Source organism: Talpa europaea (genome assembly GCF_964194135.1).
Source record: "Talpa europaea genome assembly, chromosome: 9".
NCBI lineage: Eukaryota > Metazoa > Chordata > Mammalia > Eulipotyphla > Talpidae > Talpa > Talpa europaea.
The window spans coordinates 26,866,786-26,887,705 of NC_140076.1; the positions used below are offsets into that span (position 1 = coordinate 26,866,786).

Sequence of the window (20,920 nt, forward strand, 5' to 3'; positions counted from 1 at the left end):
TTCAACCTTGTTATAATTTGTTATTAGTTCCAGGAGTTTTTGTTAATTCTTTTGGATTTTGTATATAGATATTCATGTTGTCTGTGAACCAAGATATTTTTAGTTCTTCCTTCCCTATCAGTATACCTTCTATTTCCTTTTCTTGTTTTATTGTATAAACTAGGCCTTTCCTCACAATGTGGAAGAGGACACAGGTAAGAGGACATGTCCTTGCCATATTCCTGATCTTAGCAGGAAAGCTGCTAGTTTCTCACATTCATTGATGTTAGTAGTCGGTTTTTAGTAGCTATTCTTTATGAAGTTAAGGAAGTTTTGCTCTTTTCCTAGTTATTGAAAGGTTTTTGTTGTTTTTATGATACTGGAGTTTGTCCAGTGCTGTTTCTGCTTTTTTATGTGGTTATGTGATTTTATGTGGTTATGTGATTTGCTAATATTTTGGGGTTTTTTTTGAATGATTTTATACTTTTTTTATTTTCTTACATCATTGTTCATTTTGTACAATATTTGATTTATCCCCTCAGCTGTAGTCCCCACAATTCTCCCACTTCCATAGCACCCATGAACCATCACCATAGTCCCTTGGCTCTTCCCTCCCCTGTTTTGATCCCTCTCCCTCCCCTTCTACTGTATATAGTCTTAGCTCTATAGTTTGCCTGTAAATTTTGTGTTTTTTTCCCTTTACCCTTTGTTCCTTATATTCCTCCTATAAGTGAAGCCATCTGACATTTTTCTTTTTCCTTCTGACTTATTTTGCTCAGCATAATCCCTTCCAGCTCTATCCATGTTGCTGTGAATAGCATAAGTATATCTTTTTGGATTGCTGAGTAGTATTCCATTGTGTATGTATTCCACATCTTCTTGATCTGCTCATTTGTCTTTGGGCTTTTAGGTTGTTTCCATATCTTTGCTACTGTAAATTGTGCTGCAATAAACATAGGAGTTGAAATAGGAGTTAAAATATTAGCAAATATTTTGGTAAGGTTTTTGTATGTATGTGCATGAGTGATAATGGTTTGTAGTTTTCTTGTAATGTGTTGATCTAGTTTCAGTATTAGGGTGATGCTAATCTAATGAAATGGATTAGGGAGTATTCCCTCTGCTTGTATCTTCTGAAAGAGATGGTTTAATTTGTTGTTAGAACTCACCAGTGAACCCATCTGGACCTAATGCTTTTTGTTTGGGAAGATTATTAATTATTGACTCAATTACTTTAATAGATACAGACTTATTCAGGGCATTGATTTTTTTTTTGAGTTTTGGCAAATTGTCTTTAAAGGAATTGGTTCATGTCATTTAGGTTATCAAATTTATGAGCAAGGAGTTGATCATAGTATTTCTTCATTTCAAAATAAGTTTTTGACACTTTGTCTTAAGTATCTCATCTTGCATCTCCTAAAAATATGGATATTTTCCTATATAACCACAGGCACATTATCACACTGAGAACAATTGACATTAATTCTCATACAAATTACTTACTAATTAATTTATTAGTCACAAGGGGGAAATGTTCTGATGCTCAACATCCTAACCAGATTAATTTAACATCACCAAAAAGATAGTTTGATATTATATGTCTCCTGATACAACGAAGTAAGAAATATACACCACCTACATAGTTTTTGTGCCACAGATGTTTAACCTGAACCTGATCATGAGGAAGTAATTAGACAGATACGCATAGGATATGCTATATTCCAGTTGACCTGGACTCTTAAAAAAAAAAAAAGGCAGTGATATGGGTAAGAAAATGAAGGAGGTGGGCTATTCCCAATTAAAAGAGGCTAAAGAGACAAACTAGCCAAATGCAATAGGTGAAATATGATTAGAACCTAGATATGAGGAAAATGGCATTAAAAAAACATCTGGGAGGCAGCTCAGTCAATTTTAATATGGATTGTATATGATGATGTTGAATCTTTGTTGTTCATCTATCAAACAGAATTAGTATACTTATGTTTCCATTATAACTTGTTTTTTTTATAAAAAGATTTATTTATGCATATAAGAACTGGGATGCAGGCCTAAGGTGCAGGAGGGTGAAAGGATTCACTAGAGACAGAGTGGGGAGCAGAACAGGCAGATCTACTGAAATATACTGCTGAGGGAACAGCGGGCGAGACAGGAAAGGTCTGCTGCGCCATGTGGGTTGCTCCTGGCTGGCGGGGGGATCAAACTCGTGTTACAGAGGCTGCGGACAGATTCATAGTACTGTGTTTAACCCCTTGTGCCACCAGGGAGGTCCCATTCTAACTTGTTTATTTTCTTCATGTTTTATTCTTTTCTCACTGAACAAGTGGAACTGTATGTCTCATAATATATTGTAATAAAGATGGAAGCTGTGCCATCCCCTTATGTAGAGTGTTGCAGTGCCTGTTTCCAGAAGACCACAACTTGCTATATGCACGGTTGTTGTGAGGGCCACTGAATACACTCCCCTGTCTGGCAGAGTCAGGGTCTATGTGCGGAGCTTTTAGAATACATGCCAGAGAAAGGACTGAGTATGGGAAAACCCTTAATGAAGGAATAAAATACTCATCTCTTTGATGGAAGTAGAACCAAACATCTCCAGCCCTGTGGATGTTTTAAAATACAGACTTCTAAAACTGTGGTAACTATATAGAATTTGACCCTTTCACTTCAGTTAAAAAAAAAAGTGGTAAGATTTTGGTAAAGGCTACCTATCTCCATATCCCTTTCCACACCATCTGTTCCTTTTTCCATTCATTCCTTCATTTATCATTCAATAAATATTTATTAAATGCTAAGTATGGTGCTAAGTGAGCAGTATTGTGTCATCTGGAGTTTGTAATCTAGGTGGGGAAACCAACACTAACACAAGTAAGTGATCAGTTACATTTGTGATAAGTGCGCCAAAGAAAAGATAGAGGTGTCAGGAAAGGGAATAACATGAATACTGTCCCACCTGAGATGTCATCTCAAAGTATAGCTCTACCGATGTTTACTCCTACACATCCATCCTCTGCCTCTGATTATTATCCAGTTCCTCTCTGCCTGATTCTTTTACCTGGTTTGAATGTGAGAACCAGCTAACTTCATCCTTAAGTACTTTGGATGTCAGCTTATAAAGTTAGTTTGTTACCCTTGCTGAATAAAAGAGCATTTTTTTTTCTATTAGAATTCCTCTATTTTTCAAGAGAAGCTGTGTGAAATCTCCAGATTTATAAATGTTAACAAATCCATGTGTCCTCATATAATTTGTGGGCCAAACATAACACATCTCTGAGCAACATCTGCTTGAGGAGATACAGAAGAACAGACATGGGAGAATTCTAAGTTAAGGATTAGTCAATGCTCCCTTCTTGTCCAGCCCTAAGTGATCATTTAAAAAAAAAAAAAAAGTGGGCCTCCCTGGTGGTGCAAGTGGTTAAGAAGCAGCACTATGAAGCTATCCACAGCCACTGCAGCACAAATTCGATCCCCGGCCAGGGAGGTAACTCAATGGTGCAGCAGACCTCTGCTGTCTTGCCTGCTGCTCCCCTCAGTAGTATATTTCAGTAGATCTGCCTGTTCTGCTCCCCATTCTATCTCTGGTGAATCCTCTCACCCCCCCCCTACATCTCTGGCCTGCACCCCAGCTCTTGTATGCATAAATAAATAAATAAATAAATAAATAAATAAATCTTAAAAAAAAAAAAAAGAAGTTACTGAGTTAAAGATTCGGAATACCAAAGACAGAAACCAAAAGAGTTTTTTAAAAACCAAGTCCCATATTTTCTCTTCAGTGATATTAAGTAATGAATACTACTGCCCTCACTAAGATTTTTTTAGTCTTCTGCTGGTGGGTTTCTTTCCTTCTTATAAAAGGAAATGCCAACAATCAAGTTCCCTCTGCTTTGCTAAGGGCAAAGGAAACTTACTGACAGTCAGCCTCTCAGACCACAGTCAGTCCGTTTTCCTGCAGCTGAGGTAACCTGCCTTTTGCTCCCCTTTTTTTTTTTTAATATAACAGCTTGCTTTCTTTTTTCAAATCAGATTTTATTGATTTGCCATTGTTTACAAAACGACATAATTTCAGGAGTACTTCACACCTGAACATGCACACATGCTTCACTCATCCCCTGCCCAGGATCTAGTGCCCCTGCACTGTGCTCCCTTCTCCCCCTTTCTGGTAACCTCTGTATTCTTCATAGAGCCTAAGAGTTATTTTTGCTGTGTTTTGCCAGTTTGTTTTCTTTGTTTATTTATATAAACAGTGAGTGAAACCATTTGGTAATTGTTACTTTTTTTAATTTCACTTAGCATAATCATCTCACAGTCCATCCATATTGTAAAAGGCATGATCTCATCTATTTTTTTTTTTTAATATCAGTAATATTCCATTGAGTAGATGTACCACAACTGCTTCATCCAGTTATCTGTCAATGGGTATTCAGGTTGATTCCATGTCTTGACTACTGTGCATATACTCTGAACATAGGGGTGCATATATCTTTTCATACTAGTATTTTCATGTTCTTTGGATAAATACCTGCTTGAGATGTATTTACATACCATATAATTCACCCATTGAAGATGTACAATCAGTGTTTTTTCAGTATGTTCACATAGTGTGCAAACCTCACCATAATTAATTTTACATTTTCATTACCCCTAAAGGAATCCTATACCCAGCTACATTCGTGTTCCATTTTCTCCCCAACCACCCCTAGCCCTTGGTGGCTACTAATCTACTTTTTGTGTGTATAGATTTGTCTATCATGGAAATTTTATGTGTGTGAACGGAGTCATACAGCATGTAGTCTTTTATGACTTGCTTCTTTCACTTAGCATGTTTCTAGATTCACCCATGTTGAAGCACATATCAGTACTCCTTTCCTTTGTGCAATGTTATGTTCCCACTGGTGATGTATTCCTTTTCTCCCCATGCCTTCCACTCATCATACTTAAGATGAATGACAGTGATGACAACCACTAACAACTTTGCACTTCTCAGTGGAAGTACTGAGAGGTGGGTGTCCTCTCTTTTTTAATAGAAATATTACAAGATGATTGGTATATGAAATTTCTCATGACAAAATAGAAAAAACTTTATTGAGCAACCTTGCATTTTGTTCCTTCTTTTTTAACTCAATTACCTCTTGAGAATGGAATGGCACAATGCTTTTTTAATGACAGCTTATTAAGCACATCTTTTTCCCAGATGAAAGAATGTGGCAGAGAACTTAAGAGTCTCCTCCTGTCCAAGTGTCTCTGACATATGTGAATCCCTGCTGTCACAGAGAGTCACATCTTTTTTATTACTTGGATTTTAAAAACTATATTGTATTTATTTATTTTTAAAGATTTATTCATTTATGCATGCAAGAGCTGGGGTACAGGCCAGAGATGCCGGGGGTGAGAGGATCCACCAGAGACAGAATGGGCAATAGAACAGGCAGGTTGACTGAAAACACTGCTGAGGGGAGCAGCGGGTGAGATAGGAGAGGTCTACCTCGCCATGTGGGTTGCTCCCTGGCCGGCCGGGGATTGAACTCATGCTGCAGGGGCTGTGGATTGCTTCATAGTGCAGTGCTTAACCCTTTGCTCTACCAGGTAGGCCCTGTATTGGATTTTACATGAAATTTTAGACATCATGTCATTTTACCCATAAATACTTCAGTGATACATGATCTCTAAAGATAGGAATTTTTTGTAATATACCCATTATGTTATCTCCCATTAAATAGGATTCCTTAATATTTTCTAATGCCCAGTCCATATATAGATGTCCCAAATTATTTTATTTTATTTTTATTTATTTTTTGAAAGATTTATTTATTTATGCATACAAGAGCTGGGGTACAGGCCAGAGGTGCAGGGGGTGAGAGGATTCACCAGAGTCAAAGAGGGGAGTAGAACAGGCGGACTGACTGAAACACTGCTGAGGGGAGCAGTGGGCGCAACAGGAGAGGTTTGCACCCAAATTATTTTAAAGATGCTTTTTCACAGTTGGATTTTTAAATACCTGGATCTAAATAGGTCTATACATCTGGTTGTCTTGTCTTTTAATTATCTTTTATTATAGGTTAATTCTTTTTGGTAGATCATATTTAGATAAGTAATCACAAAGTAATAGTATTTAGTAAGTCATTAAGTAGGATAAGAACAAATGGAAGCATCTAGGTTTCTAACAGACTCTTTGTTTGGCTTGTTTGTAGATACATGATATATAGGTGAGGTAACCAGATCAACTAGATTTGAACACCTAGCCCTGCCACTGTAGTTGTATAATCTTGTGCAAATTAATTAGTGTTTTTCCTTACTAAAGTAATATGTGTGTATAGTTAAAAAAGACAAATATGTAAGACTTGTTACCAATAAAAAAGAACAACAAAAACCACCCATTTACTTGATTTTCTATCTCCAGGAGGCATCTGTTTTCAACTGCCATAGATGTGAAGTCTATCCTTCCGGCCTCCTGGTATAGTTAGAATATTCAGACTCTATATCATGCCCATGAAAATGCTGGTCATAGATGCCATGATTGTGTTTTTTGTTTTTTTTTTAACTGTACATTTTGTTTTTCTTGAAATTAGTAGTAGTTTTGTTTTGCTTGGTTTTCTATGTATTTATCACTAATTCAACCCTAAACTCTTTCCCAGTTGTATAAATCTTTTTTTTTTTTATAAATTTTATTGTTATATTCCCCATACAATTGCAGCCCCCCCATTCTGACCCCAATCCCTCCCCCCCCGCCCCCCTAAAAGTGTCTCTGGTTCATAGTTTTTTGTTGATTTTGATTTTCACTTTCTTATAGTTATTCATTTTCCTGGTCCCTTATTTAAGTTTTCTAGATTCCTGCTATGAGTGAGACCATCCGGTATTTTTCTTTTTCTTTTTGGCTTATTTCGCTGAGCATGATCCCTTCCAGCGCCATCCATGTTGCTGCAAATTGCATGTGTTTATCTTTTTTGAATGCTGAGTAATATTCCATGGTATATATGTACCACATCTTCTTGATCCAGTCATCTGTTTTGGGCATTTGGGTTGTTTCCAAAGCTTAGCTATTGTAAACAGTGCTGCTATAAACATAGGGGTGCAGGTGTTCTTTGGAATTGATGTTTCTGTGTCCTTTGGGTAAATACCTAGGAGTGGAATTGCTGGATCATATGGAAGCTCTATGTTTAGTAGGTCCAGAAATCTCCACACAGCTCTCCACAGTGGTTGGACCAGTTTGCACTCCCACCAACAGTGCAGAAGAGTTCCTTTTTCTCCACACCCTCGCCAGCATTTGTTGTTGCTAGTTTTTTTAATATGTGCCATTCTCACTGGTGTAAGATGGTATCTCATGGTAGTTTTGATTTGCATTTCCCTGATGTCAAGTGATGTTGAACATTTTTTCATATGCCTGTTGGCCATTTGCATTTCCTCTTCAGAGAAGTTTCTTTTTAGCTCTTCTGCCCATTTTTTGACTGGATTATTTTCTTCGTTGTTGTTGAGTCTCATCAGCTCTTTGCAGATTTTTGTGATCAGTCCTTTATCATTAGTGTTGGGTGCAAAAATGTTCTCCCAGTTGGTGGGGTTTCTCTTTGTTTTTGTTATTGTCTCTTTTGCTGTGCAGAAGCTCTTTAATTTGATGTAGTCCCAGCTGTTTATCTTTGCCTTCACTATCACTGCTTTGGGTGATGTGTCTGTAAAGATGTCTTTGATGTGCAGATCACGTAGTGTTTCGCCTATATTTCCTTCTATATATTTATTTTATGGTTTCAGGTCTTATGTCTAGTTCTTTAATCCATTTTGAGTTGATTTTTGTGTATGGTGTGAGGTAGTGGTCAAGCTTCATTCTTTTGCATGTAGCGACCCAGTTTTCCCAGCACCATTTATTGAACAAACTTTCTTTGCTCCAATGCATAGTCTTTGCTCCTTTGTCAAAGATTAGTTGACCATAAATCTGTGGGTTTATTTCTGGATTTTCTATTAGATTCCATTGGTCTGTATGTCTGTTCTTGTTCCAATACCATGCAGTTTTGATGATTATGGCTTTGTAGTATAGTTGAAGTCCGGGAGTGTAATGCCTCCATTCCCTTCTCTTTTTTTCAGGAGAGCTTTGGCTATTCGGGGTTTTTTGTGATTCCATATGAATTTCATCAATAATTGTTCTATTTCTTTGAAGAATGACATTGAAATTTTGATTGGAATAGCATTGAATCTGTATATTGCTTTTGGAAGGATGGCCATTTTAATAATGTTTATTCTTCCAATCCACGAGCAGGGGATGTCTCTCCATTTCTTTGTGTCTTCTTCTATTTCTTTTAACAGTGTTTTATAGTTTTCTTTGTATAGGTCCTTTACCTCTTTTGTTAGATTTATTCCCAAATATTTGATTTTTTTTGTTTCAATAACAAAAGGGATGGTTTTTTTGATTTCTTCTTCTTCAGATTTATTGTTTGTGTATAGGAAGGCTACTGACTTTTGCATGTTGATTTTGTATCCTGCCACTTTACTGAACTGATTGATGAGTTGAATTAGCTTTTCTGTGGAGTTTTTGGGGTTCTCTATGTATAATATCATATCGTCTGCAAATAGTGATAGTTTGACTTCTTCTTTTCCTATTTGGATTCCTTGGATGTCTTTCTCTTGTCTTATTGCCCTGGCTAGGACTTCCAGTATTATATTGAAAAGCAGTGGTGAGAGTGGACATCCTTGTCTTGTTCCAGATCTTAATGGAATTGCTTTCAGCTTTTCACCATTGAGAATGATACTGGCTGTTGGCTTGTCATAGATGGCCTTTATGATGTTGAGGTATGTTCCTTGTATCCCAAGAATTTCAAGGGCTTTTATCATGAATGGGTGTTGCACATTGTCGAAAGCTTTCTCAGCATCTATTGATATTATCATATGGTTTTTATATTTCTTTTTGTTGATGTGTTGGATAACGTTGATTGATTTTCGGATGTTAAACCATCCTTGTGCCCCTGGAATGAATCCTACTTGGTCGTGGTGAATTATCTTATGGATACATTGTTGGATTCTGATGGCTAAAATTTTATTGAGGATTTTTGCATCAGTGTTCATTAGGGAGATTGGCCTGTAGTTTTCCTTTTTTGTGTTGTCCTTGTTCGGTTTTGGTATTAGTGTAATGTTGGCTTCATAGAACGTGTTTGGTATTGTCCCTTCCTTCTCAATTTTTTGGAAGAGTTTGTGAAGGATAGGCACTAATTCATCTCTGAATGTTTGGTAGAATTCATTTGTAAATCCATCAGGTCCTGGGCTTTTGTTTTTGGGGAGGTTTTTGATTACCATTTCAATTTCGCTAATTGAAATTGGTCTGTTTAGGTGTTCTATTTCTTCTTTATCTAGCTTTGGGTGATTGTAGAGTTGTAGGAATTTGTCCATCTCCTCTAGATTATTAAACTTGTTTCCATATAACTGTTCATAGTAGTTACTGATTATTCTTTTGATTTCTGCTGTGTCCGTTGTGATTTCTCCTCTTTCATTGATGATCCTGTTTATTTGTGCTTTCTCCCTTTTTTCCTTTGTGAGCCTGGCTAGGGGTTTGTCTATTTTATTGATTTTTTCAAAGAACCAGCTCTTGGTTTCATTGATCTTTTGGATTGTTTTTTTAGTTTCAATTTCATTTATTTCTGCTTTGGTTTTTATTATTTCTTTTCTTCTACTGGTTTTGGGGTTTTTTTGTTGTTCTTTTTCTAGATCTTTGAGCTTCGAGATTAGGTTGTTTCTTTGAGTTCTTTCTTGTTTCTTGATGTGAGCTTCTATTGCTATATATTTTCCTCTTATTACTGCTTTTGCTGCATCCCATACATTTAGGATATTGGTGTCCTCCTTGTCGTTCAATTCAAAAAATTTTTTAATTTCTTCTTTGATCTCCTCATTAGTCCAGTGGTCTTCCAGTAGTGTGGTTTTTAATCTCCATGAGGTAGGAAAGTTCCTTGCCTTCTTTTTATGGTTTATTTCTAGTTTGATGCCTTCATGGTCAGAAAAGATGGTTGATATGATTTCAATCTTGGTGTATCTGTTGATGTTTGTCTTGTGCCCCAGTATGTGATCGATCCTGGAGAATGATCCGTGTGCGCTTGAGAAAAATGTGTACTCCGTTTTTTTGGGGTTTAGTGTTCTATAGATGTCTGTTAAGCCCAGTTGCTCTAGGTCCTTATTTAGAGCTTTGGTTTCTTTACTTATTTTTTGTCTTGTTGATCTATCCATTGTTGATAGTGGTGTGTTGAAGTCTCCCACTACGTATGTGTTTTCTCTGATGTCTGTTTTCAGAGAGGACAACAGTTGACTGATATATTTTGATGCTCCTTCGTTTGGTGAGTATATGTTAATGAGTGTTATTTCTTCTTGAAGTATTGTCCCCTTGATCATAATGTAGTGACCATTGGGGTCTCTTTTTATCTTTTTGAGTTTGAAATCTGTTTTATCTGATATAAGTATAGCTGTTCCTGCTTTCTTTTTTGGTCCATTTGCTTGTAGGATTGTTTTCCATCCTTTAACTTTGAGCCTATTTTTATCTTTTGTAGCTAAATGTGTTTCCTGGAGACAGCAAAAGGTTGGGTTTTGTTTCTTAATCCAGGCTGCAACTCTGTGTCTTTTTATTGAAGAGTTTAGTCCATTTACATTTAGAGTTAATATTGATATGTTAACATCTGTATTTGCCATTGTGTTTGTCTTTCCTTTGATTTTATTTATTTATTCTTTTAATAACTTTTTTTTTTTTTGGCCTTCTTTCATTGTTATTCGTCCCTCTGAGGTTCTGGCTTTAGGACTCCTTGTAGTATTTTTTGGAGTGGGGGTTTAGTTGCAATGAAATTCCGGAGTTTCTGTTTGTCTGGGAAGGTCCATATTCTTTCTTCAAAGAGGAAGGAGAGCTTTGCGGGATAGAGTATTCTTGGTTGGCATCTGTTTTCTTGGAGTCTGTTGACTATGTCCCTCCACTCTCTCCTTGCCCGTAGTGTTTCTTCGGAGAAGTCTGATGTCAGCCTGATTGGCTTTCCTTTGAATGTTATCTGTTTCTTCCCTCTTGCCAGCTTCATTATTTTTTCCTTGTCCTGGATTCTTGGGAGCTTTACTATTATGTGTCTTGCTGTATTTTTTCTTTCGTCGTGGAAGTTTGGTGTTCTTCTTGCTTCTTGTATATCAATTTTCAGCTCCTTCTTCACATTTGGGAAGTTCTCTTCAATTATCTCTTTGAATATTTTCTCTGTTCCTACTTCTCTCTCCTCTCCTTCTGGTATTCCTATAACTCTTATATTTCCTTTCCTCATGGAGTCAGATAGTTCCCGAAGTCTTTCTTCATTCTTTTTCCTTCGTACTTCTCTTTCCTTTTCTGTTTTGGTTCTTTTTATTTCTGTGTCTTCAAGAGCACTTATTCATTCTTCCATTTCATCAATTCTGCTTTCATTGCTTTTCCCAGAATTCTTTAGTTCTTCCACTAATTCTTTGATCTCCTGCATTTCTTTTACTTCCCTCTTTAGGGACTCAATTTCATTCTTCTGATCGTTGATTATTTTTCCCTTATCATTGTTTTCCTTTATGACTTCTGTCAGTTTTTTAATCACGGCAATTTTAAATTCTCTTTCTGGAAGGCTCAGAAGTTCTTCCAAGTTACTGTCGTTGCAATCTGGGGGCTGGTTTTCTTTTTGTGGTGTGCTTTTTCTCTGGAGAGTTGCTAGGTTGCGTGTGGTTCTTCTCCTCCCTACTGTCTGTTTTCTAATTTGCCGTATGCGTTGGGACACTGTGTTGTTGGGACTGGCCGGCATCTTGGGTGGGCTTCTCTTCTCCCCTCTGGTTCCTCCAGGAGTCATCGGCAGGCAGCCCGGGCTGTGTGCGCGTCTCCCGGGGTCTTTGTTCTTCTCTAATGGCGCCCGGAGCCGTTCGCTCACCGCCGCGGCGAATCCTGCAGGGTTCGCCTCAGCTCCCGTTCAAGGGGTGTGGTGGCTGCAATAGTTCCTTTCCACTCACAGTCCCGCTTGCTGTGTCGTTTGTTCGTGGTGGCCGTTTTGGTTTGTTGTTTTCCTCCTCTCTGCCGGTCGCAGAGTGCCGCCTCTGTGGGCGGGGGAGGGGAGCAGGGTTCTGCGCTTCCCTCCCTTCTGGTCCTCTTTTATGGCCACTTTCTTCTTCGGGTAGTTTGCTGGAGTCACCCGTTTATCTTCCGTGTCCCAGTTCTCACTGGGACCTGCCGCTTTTCCTCCCTATTAACTTTTTTTAATGGGAGATCTTACTCGCAGCGTCTCCTCGCCGCCATGTTGCTCCGCCCCTCCAGTTGTATAAATCTTACCATATGTTCAGACATATTAGATAATCTGTCAGTTTCAGTTTTTTGAAGAAATCTCTCTTTTTTTTTTTTTTTTAAAGATTTATTTATTTATTTATACAAGCACTGGGTACAGTCAGAAGCGCGGGAGGGTGAGAGAATTCACCAGAGCCAGAGCGGGGAGCAGAGCAGGCAGAAGGACCGAAGTACACTGCTGAGGGGAGCAGCGGGCGGCAGGAGAGGTCTGCACGCCATGTGGGACCCTCCCCGGCGGCCGGGGATCGAACCGGTGTTGCAGAGACTGCAGGCAGCTTCGCAGCCCAGCCCTCAACCGCTGCGCCACCAGGGGAGGCCCGAAGAAATCTCTTTAGCAGTCTTCTGACATGTTCTTGTTGGACTGTTTGCTCTCTAACCCTGCTGTTGAGCTGTGGTCTTGGAGTCTTCCTTCACCATCATCCTCTTCTGGTATACCTCATTTCCTGGATCCCTTGGGGTTTTTGTTTGTTTGTTTTAATTTTATTCCTCATTTAATGGAATACATCTCCCTATTAACTTCCTGAGAAATGATGCTTGAGAGGGAGTCTCCCTGGTGGCGCAAGGGGTTAAGACGTAACCTATAAAGCTGTGGGCAGCCTCTGCAGCACATGGTGCAGCAGACCTCTCCTGACTTGCCTGCTGTTCCCCTCAGCAGTATATTTTCAGTAGATCTGCCTGTTCTGTTCCCCACTCTGTCTCTGGTGAATCCTCGCACCACCCCACCACCCCACCATACCTCTGGCCTCTACCCCAGTTCTTGTATGCATGTAATAAAATAAACCTTTAAAAGAAAAGAAAAGATGCTTGAGAGGTAAGTTTTTGAGATTTTGCTGTGTGAAGATGTCTTCATTCTTAATTACACTAAATGATTGCCTGGCTGGGTACAGAATTCTTGGTAGGAAATCACCCTCCCCCTTTTTTACTACCTATTATATAACTTAATTTTTTTTTTTAAAGATTTATTTATTCATGCACAGAAGAACCAGGCAAAGGCCAATTGTGTGGGAGGGTAAGAGAATTCACCAGAGACAGAGTGGGGAACAGAACAAGCAGACTGACTGAAATATACTGCTGAGGGCAGCAGCAGGCGAGGCAGGAGAGGTCTGCTGCGCCATGTGGATTCTTGCCGGCTGGCCAGGATTGAACCCACACTGCAGAGGCCACGGACAGCTTCACAGTGCTGCGCTCAACTGCCTGCAGCACCAGGGGAGGCCCCCTACATAACTTACCTTTTATCGAAAGTATCTTGCTTTCACGATGGATGCTTTCTGTGTTTTGCCACACACATTTTAATGTTAAAGGTTAAATTACTTTTTACATGTAAGCAGTAAAAATAATTTTTTCCACATGGGATCACTGATTATAAAAAGATGACGTATCATATGGCTTGAGTATCCTTTTTAATTGTAAACCTAACAAATTGTCTAGTTATGTTTCTGCCAAAAACCCCACAGAGTAGGAACAGAGTCTTTAGCCAATGTATTCAAAGCTGAGAGGATTAAATGTGCAAAACAAACCCTCAGATCCAATTAAGGTAGCCCCATTCAACACAGGCTAATCAGGTCTATATATTGGGTTGGTACTCCTTCACTCCAGGAAGCTCAAAGCCATTCTCATAACTCCACTCATGACATTTACCTTGAATAACCTTTTTCCAGGGTATTTATAAGTAAAGATAATACATTTTAATTCTATTTCAGAAAGCTTTTGAAAGTTGCTTTTATTGGTCCTCCCCTGGTATCACAGGTGGATGAGCACTGCACTGCCAAGCTGTCCGCAGCCTCTGCAGCACCGGTTCGATCCCGGCTGGACAGCGAGGGTCCCACATGGTGCGGCAGAGCTCTCCTGTTTCGCCTGCTGCTCCCCTCAGCAGTATATTTCATTGGTCTGCCTGTTCTGTTCCCCGCTCTGTCTCTGGTGAATCCTCTCACCCTACAGCGCAGCTGGCCTGTACCCCAGTTCTTGTATAAAAAAATAAATATTTAAAAAAAAAAGTTGCTTTTATTTATAATACTAAATGTATTTTTTAATTTTTTAAATTTTTACATTCCCCATACAATTGCAACCCCCTTATTTTCACCCCAATCCCTTCTCCCCCCCCCCCATAGTGTGTCTCTGGTTCATAGTTGATTGTTGATTTTTTCTTTCTTATAGTTATTCTTTTTCCTGGTCCCTTATTTAGGTTTTCTATATTCCTGCTATGAGTGAGACCATCCAGTATTTTTCTTTTTCTTTCTGGCTTATTTCGCTGAGCATGATCCCTTCCAGCTCCATCCATGTTGCTGCAAATTGCATGTGTTTATCTTTTTTGATTGCTGAGTAATATTCCATGGTGTATATGTACCACATCTTCTTGATTCAGTCATCTATTTTTGGGCATTTGGGTTTCCAAAGCTTAGTTATTGTAAACAATGCTGCTATAAACATAGGGGTGCAGATGCCCTTTGGAATTAATGTTTCTGTTCCTTTGGGTAAATACCTAGGAGTGAAATTGATGGATCATATGGAAGCTCTATCTTTAGTAGGTTGAGTAATCGCCACACAGCTTTCCGTAGTGCTTGGACCAGTTTGCACTCCCACCAGCAGTGCAGGAGAGTTCCTTTTTCTCCAGATTCTCGCCAATATTTGTTGTTGCAAGTTATTTTAATATGTGCCATTCTCACTGGTGTGAGATGATATCTCATTGTAGTTTTGATTTGCATTTCCCTGATTACAAATGATGTTGAACATTTTTTCATATGCCTGTTGGCCATTTGCATTTCCTCTTTGGAGAAGTTTCTTTTTAGCTCTTCTGCCCATTTTCTGACTGGATTATTTTCTTTGTTTTTGTTGAGTCTCATCAGTTCTTTGTAGATTTTTGTCATCAGTCCTTTATCATTAGTGTTGTGTGCAAAAATTTTCTCCCAGTCAGTGGGGTTTCGCTTGTTTTGGTTATTGTCTCTTTTGCTGTGCAGAAGCTCTTTAATTTAGGCTCTTCTGTTGTGCAGAAGTAGTCCCAGCTGTTTATCTTTGCTTTCACTATCACTGCTTTGGGTGATGTGTCTGTAAAGATATCTTTGAGGTGCATGTCATGTAGCGTTTCGCCTATATTTCCTTCTATATATTTTATGTTTTCAGGTCTTATGTCTAGTTCTTTAATCCATTTTGAATTCGTTTTTGTGCATGGTGTGAGGTAGTGGTCAAGTTTCATTCTTTTGCATATAGCGACCCAGTTTTCCCAGCACCATTTATTGAACAAACTTTCTTTGCTCCAGTGCATATTCTTTGCTCCTTTGTCAAAAATTAGTTGACCATAAATCTGTGGGTTTATTTCTGGGTTTTCTGTTAGGTTCCATTGGTCCATGTGTCTGTTCTGGTTCCAATACCATGCAATTTTGATTATTACGGCTTTGTAGTATAGTTTGAAATCTGGGAGAGTGAGGCCCCCATTCCTTTCTTTTTTTTTTTTTCAGGAGGGTTTTGGCTATTCGGGGTTTTTGGTGGCTCCATATGAATTTCATCAATATTTTTTCTATTTATTTGAAGAATGACATTGAAATTTTAATTGGAATAGCATTGAATCTGTAGATTGCTTTTGGTAGGATGGCCATTTTGATAATGTTAATTCTTCCGATCCATGAGCAGGGGATGTCTTTCCATTTCTTTGTGTCTACTTCTATTTCTTTTAACAGTGTTTTAGAGTTTTCTTTGTATAGGTCCTGTGCTTCTTTTGTTAGGTTTATTCCGAAGTATTTGATTTTTTTTTGTTTCAATAATAAAAGGAATGGTTTTCTTGATTTCTTCTTCAGATTTATTGTTTGTGTATAGGAAGGCTACTGATTTTTGTGTGTTGATTTTGTACAATACTAACTTTAAAAAGGTCACTAAAGTTAATTGGACAATAAGTTAGACAGAATCACTTTATAAAAAAAGAGGGAAAACCCAAAGTGTCACTTTCTTTTTTTTTTTTTATAGAAGCATGTTTTATTTATTTATTTGTTTGTTTGTTTGTTTTGTTTATACATGCACTGGGTACAGTAAGAAGCACGGGAGGGTGAGAGAATTCACCAGAGCCAGAGCAGGGAGCAGAGCAGGCAGAAGGACCGAAGTCCACTGCTGAGGGGAGCAGCGGGCAGCAGGAGAGGTCTGCACGCCATGTGGGACCCTCCTCTGGTGGCCGGAGAGCAGCCGGGGATCGAACCGGTGCCGCAGAGGCCGCGGGCAGCTTCGCAACCCAGCGCTCAACCGCTGCGCCACCGGGGAGGCCCCCAAAGTGTCACTTTCTATAGAGTTAAGTTCAGTTCACTTTTATTCAGAACAAAGAAAAAAGTAACTTGATCATACTAGAAGAAACTCAACCATAGGTCTGGAATTGTACTTAAACTACACAGCAATGAGGACAGTATTCTGCTGATACAGTTGATTTGCTGCTACATTTGTCTGTCTAATATTAACAATTATAAACAGAATAGTGCGACCAGTATTTGTCAGGTACAACATTTCATTTCTCTGTACATCACTGGTTCTCTTTTCCTACCGGGGCTGCTGCTGCTTCAGTGAATCAAAGTCATCTTTGATTCTAATGGTCTTGCCAGTTTCCTCAGGAGTTTTCCCCTTGATCATACTGTCAATAGTCCTGCATGTAACATCAAGCAAACCTTTGATGTCTAAGTAGTCTGCAGCCGGAACAAGTTCAAAAAGTTCCTTGGTCAACTTTTAGGAATTCTTGGTCCAAACAGGGATAATGTCTGTCCACTTTATTTTGTTCTCATCATCCTCATGAGGAGGTCTCATTCTACAGTGGGTACCCCGCTGAATGATATTTTAAATATTACTGCATAAACTTTGGTAGAGGGACTGATCATCCATTTCCAAGTCTTCCAACACTGTCTTGATTGTCATGGATTGTTTGGCAATTTCTACATAAATTTCAAATATCTCTCCATCAGAATTCTGAAACTTAACTGAGAGCATGGTGCTTGGTCTCAGCGTGGTGGAAGACCACAGGCTGATGACAGCTGGGTAGCATCAGCAGAAAGAAGAGAAAGGTGGAGAACAAGGCCCCTACCTTCCCTCAAAGTTTTAAAAATACTGCCTCACTGTATTCTATGCTTTTATTTTTCCTGTTGAGGAATTTCATGCCATTCTGTTATTTATTTATTTATTTATTTGTTTATTTGTATAAAATCTGCTTGTTGTTGCAGCTCTCTTGCCTGCCTGTGATTATGCAGGTGCCTCTTTTTCCCCCCTTTTCCTAATAAATCTGTCCTATAAAATTAAAAAAAAAAGAATATGCTTCTTGTTATTCTAAAACAGTGCCAAGGCTGGGGGACAGGTCACTGTGGGTTCTCACCCATATACTTACAACTGCAAAACACCACACATGCTCAGGGTGCAACAACAATGGGGTTTCTTAAGAAGGAGGTAATTGGGGAAAAGGAAAGAGTTTCTGAGGCCACAAATGACCAGCTGCCCTACCCCAGATAGTGTCCACAGTGTCCAATAGTCCAAACCAAAGGCTGCTCATGCTAGATGATGTTGAGATGAAAGCCTGGAGCTGGTGACATATTGGTAGATGGTGGACCAGGATCCAACCACAGCAGTAGCTGGAGATGTTCACAGGTGGTGCTGCTGAGGTGGCACCACAGCAACCAGCAATACCTGTTAGAAGGCTGGACTGTGCTAGAGACAGCAGTGCTCGGAAGCAGTGCCAGAGGATCAGAAGTGGTGGACAGCTCTCACTGGGAGCCAGACACACAGCAACAGTTCTGCTGGTGCCAGAGTACAGACACTAGTGTTACATCCCTTTGAGAGCTGTTGACATAAACCAATCAAAGATAGTCCTTTTATTATTTTTTAAATTTAATTTAATTTTTTAATATTTTTTACATCATTTTTCATTTTTGCACAATATATGCATTGTCATCTTGGTTATAGTCCCCATACAATTCCCACCCCCCTTGTTTTGATCCTACTCCCTTCCCCCCTACCCCCTCCCCCGTAGTGTGTCTCTGGTTTATAATTGCTTGTTGATTTTGATCTTTATTATAATTAGTCTTTTTTTCTTGGTCCTTATTTAGGTTTTCTAAATTCCTGCTATGAATGAGGAATTTAGTGAGTGAGACCATCTGGTATTTTTCTTTTTCTTTCTGGCTTATTTTGCTGAGCATAATCCCTTCCAGCTCCAACCATGTTGCTGCAAATTGCATGAGTTTATCTTTTTTGATTGCTGAGTAATATTCCATTGTGTATATGTACCACATCTTCTTGATCTAGTCAGAAGATAGTCCGTTCAGAGACACAGGGCAGAGACCAATGGGCACAGGCCAGGGATGCCAGTCAGCAGGTGAGGTTGAAGTCAGGGCTAGAGGCAGGAGCAGTCTATGAAGTTCTATGAAGTCAATGTAGTTCTCAGTTCTTGCCAGGAGGACTGAACGACTCTTCCTGACAAGTGAGATTGCAAAGGTCTTCCAGGGAGAAGGTCTGGATGGGTCTGAATCCCTAGCCCCCTGGAACCTCGGCTTAATCTCCTACCTTTCAAGCCTGATTAGTCTGTTGACAACTTCTTCTGTCTGATTGAAGCCCGTCAAACTCTAATCAGACCGGTCCATTGATGATCCTTAATAGTCTCAAGAGTGAATCTCCAGCCTACAGTGAGGTGGTCTCCTCAGCGGGAGGCCAGGCTGGAGCCCTTCAGCAGGGCAGGATGTTTGTCAGAGCTGCCCTGAACCAGGCTGGTGCCCATGACCTTGGGGCTGACTGTAAACTGCTAAAGCTGTCAGCCCTTAAACCTGATCACACCCCCAGGTAGCAGCCTTGGGGATCCTGTTTCAGTTCTTCCTGGAAGTTTTCAGAAAATTTCAGTAATTTTATGATGATGTGCTTTGGTGGAAGGTTGTTTTCATATTGTGCTGCACACTTTGTGGCTTCTTTCAAACTCACAATATCAAACCCTTTAGTTAAGTAGGCATTTTATTGAAATACTTTTTTGAATATTTTCTCTTTTTTTTTTCTCTTCTCCTGTCTCCCTAGAATTTCTATTCAGTTATGTTTCTTAGACTGGCTCTCGAATTTTAAAATGTTTTTTCTCTCTCATTTCCCATTTCTGACTTTTCCTTTCTATTCTGAGATTTTCTATTCTAAGATAGAATAGAAACCCTGACCCTGACCCTGACCCTGACCCTGACCCTGACCCTGACCCTAACCCTAACCAACCCTAGGGTTTCTATTTCTATTCCTTTCTATTCTGAGATTTTCTTGATTTATTTTCCAGTTCATTTCTGCTATCATATTTTTGATTTTCATATTTTTGATTTTTATTCACTAAGTGTACTTTAAAAATGTCATCTCCTTGGGCCTCCCTGGTGGGCGCAGGCCGCAGGTTGAATGCCGCACTGTGAAGCTGTCCGCAGCCTCTGCAGCGTGGGTTTGATCCCGGCCCGCCAGCAAGAGTCCCACATGGTGCGGCAGACCTCTACTGTCTCGCCTGCTGCTCCCCTCAGCAGTGCATTTCGACGGTCTGCCTGTTGTGCTCCCCCGCTCTGTCTCTGGTGAATCTTTTCACCCTCCCACACATCTGGCCTGTACCCCAGTTCTTGTATAAAAATAAATAAATCTTTAAAAAAAATAAAAAATAAAATAAAATAAAAATGTCATCTCCTACTTGTTTATTCTCTTTGAGTATTTTGATGATTTTCCCCTAAGTTTTCACCTCCATATCTATTTTATTTATCCAGGTTGCATTTATTTTTCATTTATTTTGTTCTCGCTCTTTACATTAGTTTCTTTACTCTAATGCCCTGTGATCTTGGCTGGCTCCCTTGGCTGTCAGCCCATATTTAAGGATGTGGTGTCTAGTTTTTAGTGTCTTACCCCTGCTCCAATGGTCCATGGTGCTGAGTTTTTGGGGTTTCTGTTGTATATTTTAGATAACATTTCAACTTTTGTCACCATTGGTGTAGGAATCAGATTTCTTGGCTTTTGTGGAATTGGTTCCACTTGTTTATTAGCTTTCAAGCTTCCAAATTTTTTTATTATAAATTTTATTTTTATATTCCCCATACAATTGCGACCCCCTTATTTTGACCCCAATCCCTCCCCTCCCCGCCCCCCACCCCCCACCCCCCATAGAGTGTCTCTGGTTCATAGTTGTTTGTTGATTTTGATTTTCACTTTCTTATAGTTATTCATTTTCCTGGTCCCTTATTTAAGTTCTCTAGATTCCTGCTATGAGTGAGACCATCCGGTATTTTTCTTTTTCTTTCTGGCTTATTTCGCTGAGCATGATCCCTTCCAGCTCCATCCATGTTGCTGCAAATTGAATGTGTTTATTTTTTTTGAATGCTGAGTAATATTCCATGGTGTATATGTACCACATCTTCTTGATCCAGTCATCTATTTTTGGGCATTTGGGTTGTTTCCAAAGCTTAGCTATTGTAAACAGTGCTGCTATAAACACAGGGGTGCAGATGCTCTTTGGAATTGATGTTTCTGTGTCCTTTGGGTTAATGCCTAGTAGTGGAATTGCTGGATCATATGGATCAAGCTTCCAAATTTTTGTTGCTGGTGTCTCCTCTCCCACTTTCTTTGTCTTGGTCTTTGTTCTGCTTTATAACAATCTTTCCTGTCTTTTCGGGGAGAGTTTGGAAGGGTGCAATGGTGTTTGTATCACCTAACTCAGGGTTTGGT

At 39.3% G+C, this 20,920-nt stretch overlaps 1 protein-coding gene and 1 pseudogene across 12 annotated transcripts in view; one reads left to right on the forward strand and one right to left on the reverse strand.

The window, feature by feature from the left end:
* The window catches only part of ST3GAL3 (ST3 beta-galactoside alpha-2,3-sialyltransferase 3), a gene marked incomplete at its 3' end in the record, with an annotated part of 165,599 nt that overhangs the window by 30,394 nt on the left and 114,285 nt on the right, over positions 1 to 20,920 (forward strand). The window lies entirely within an intron of this gene.
* On the reverse strand, positions 16,749 to 17,206 carry LOC311177039 (S-phase kinase-associated protein 1-like; annotated as a pseudogene). The gene has a single exon. The product of its transcript is annotated as an S-phase kinase-associated protein 1-like (transcript).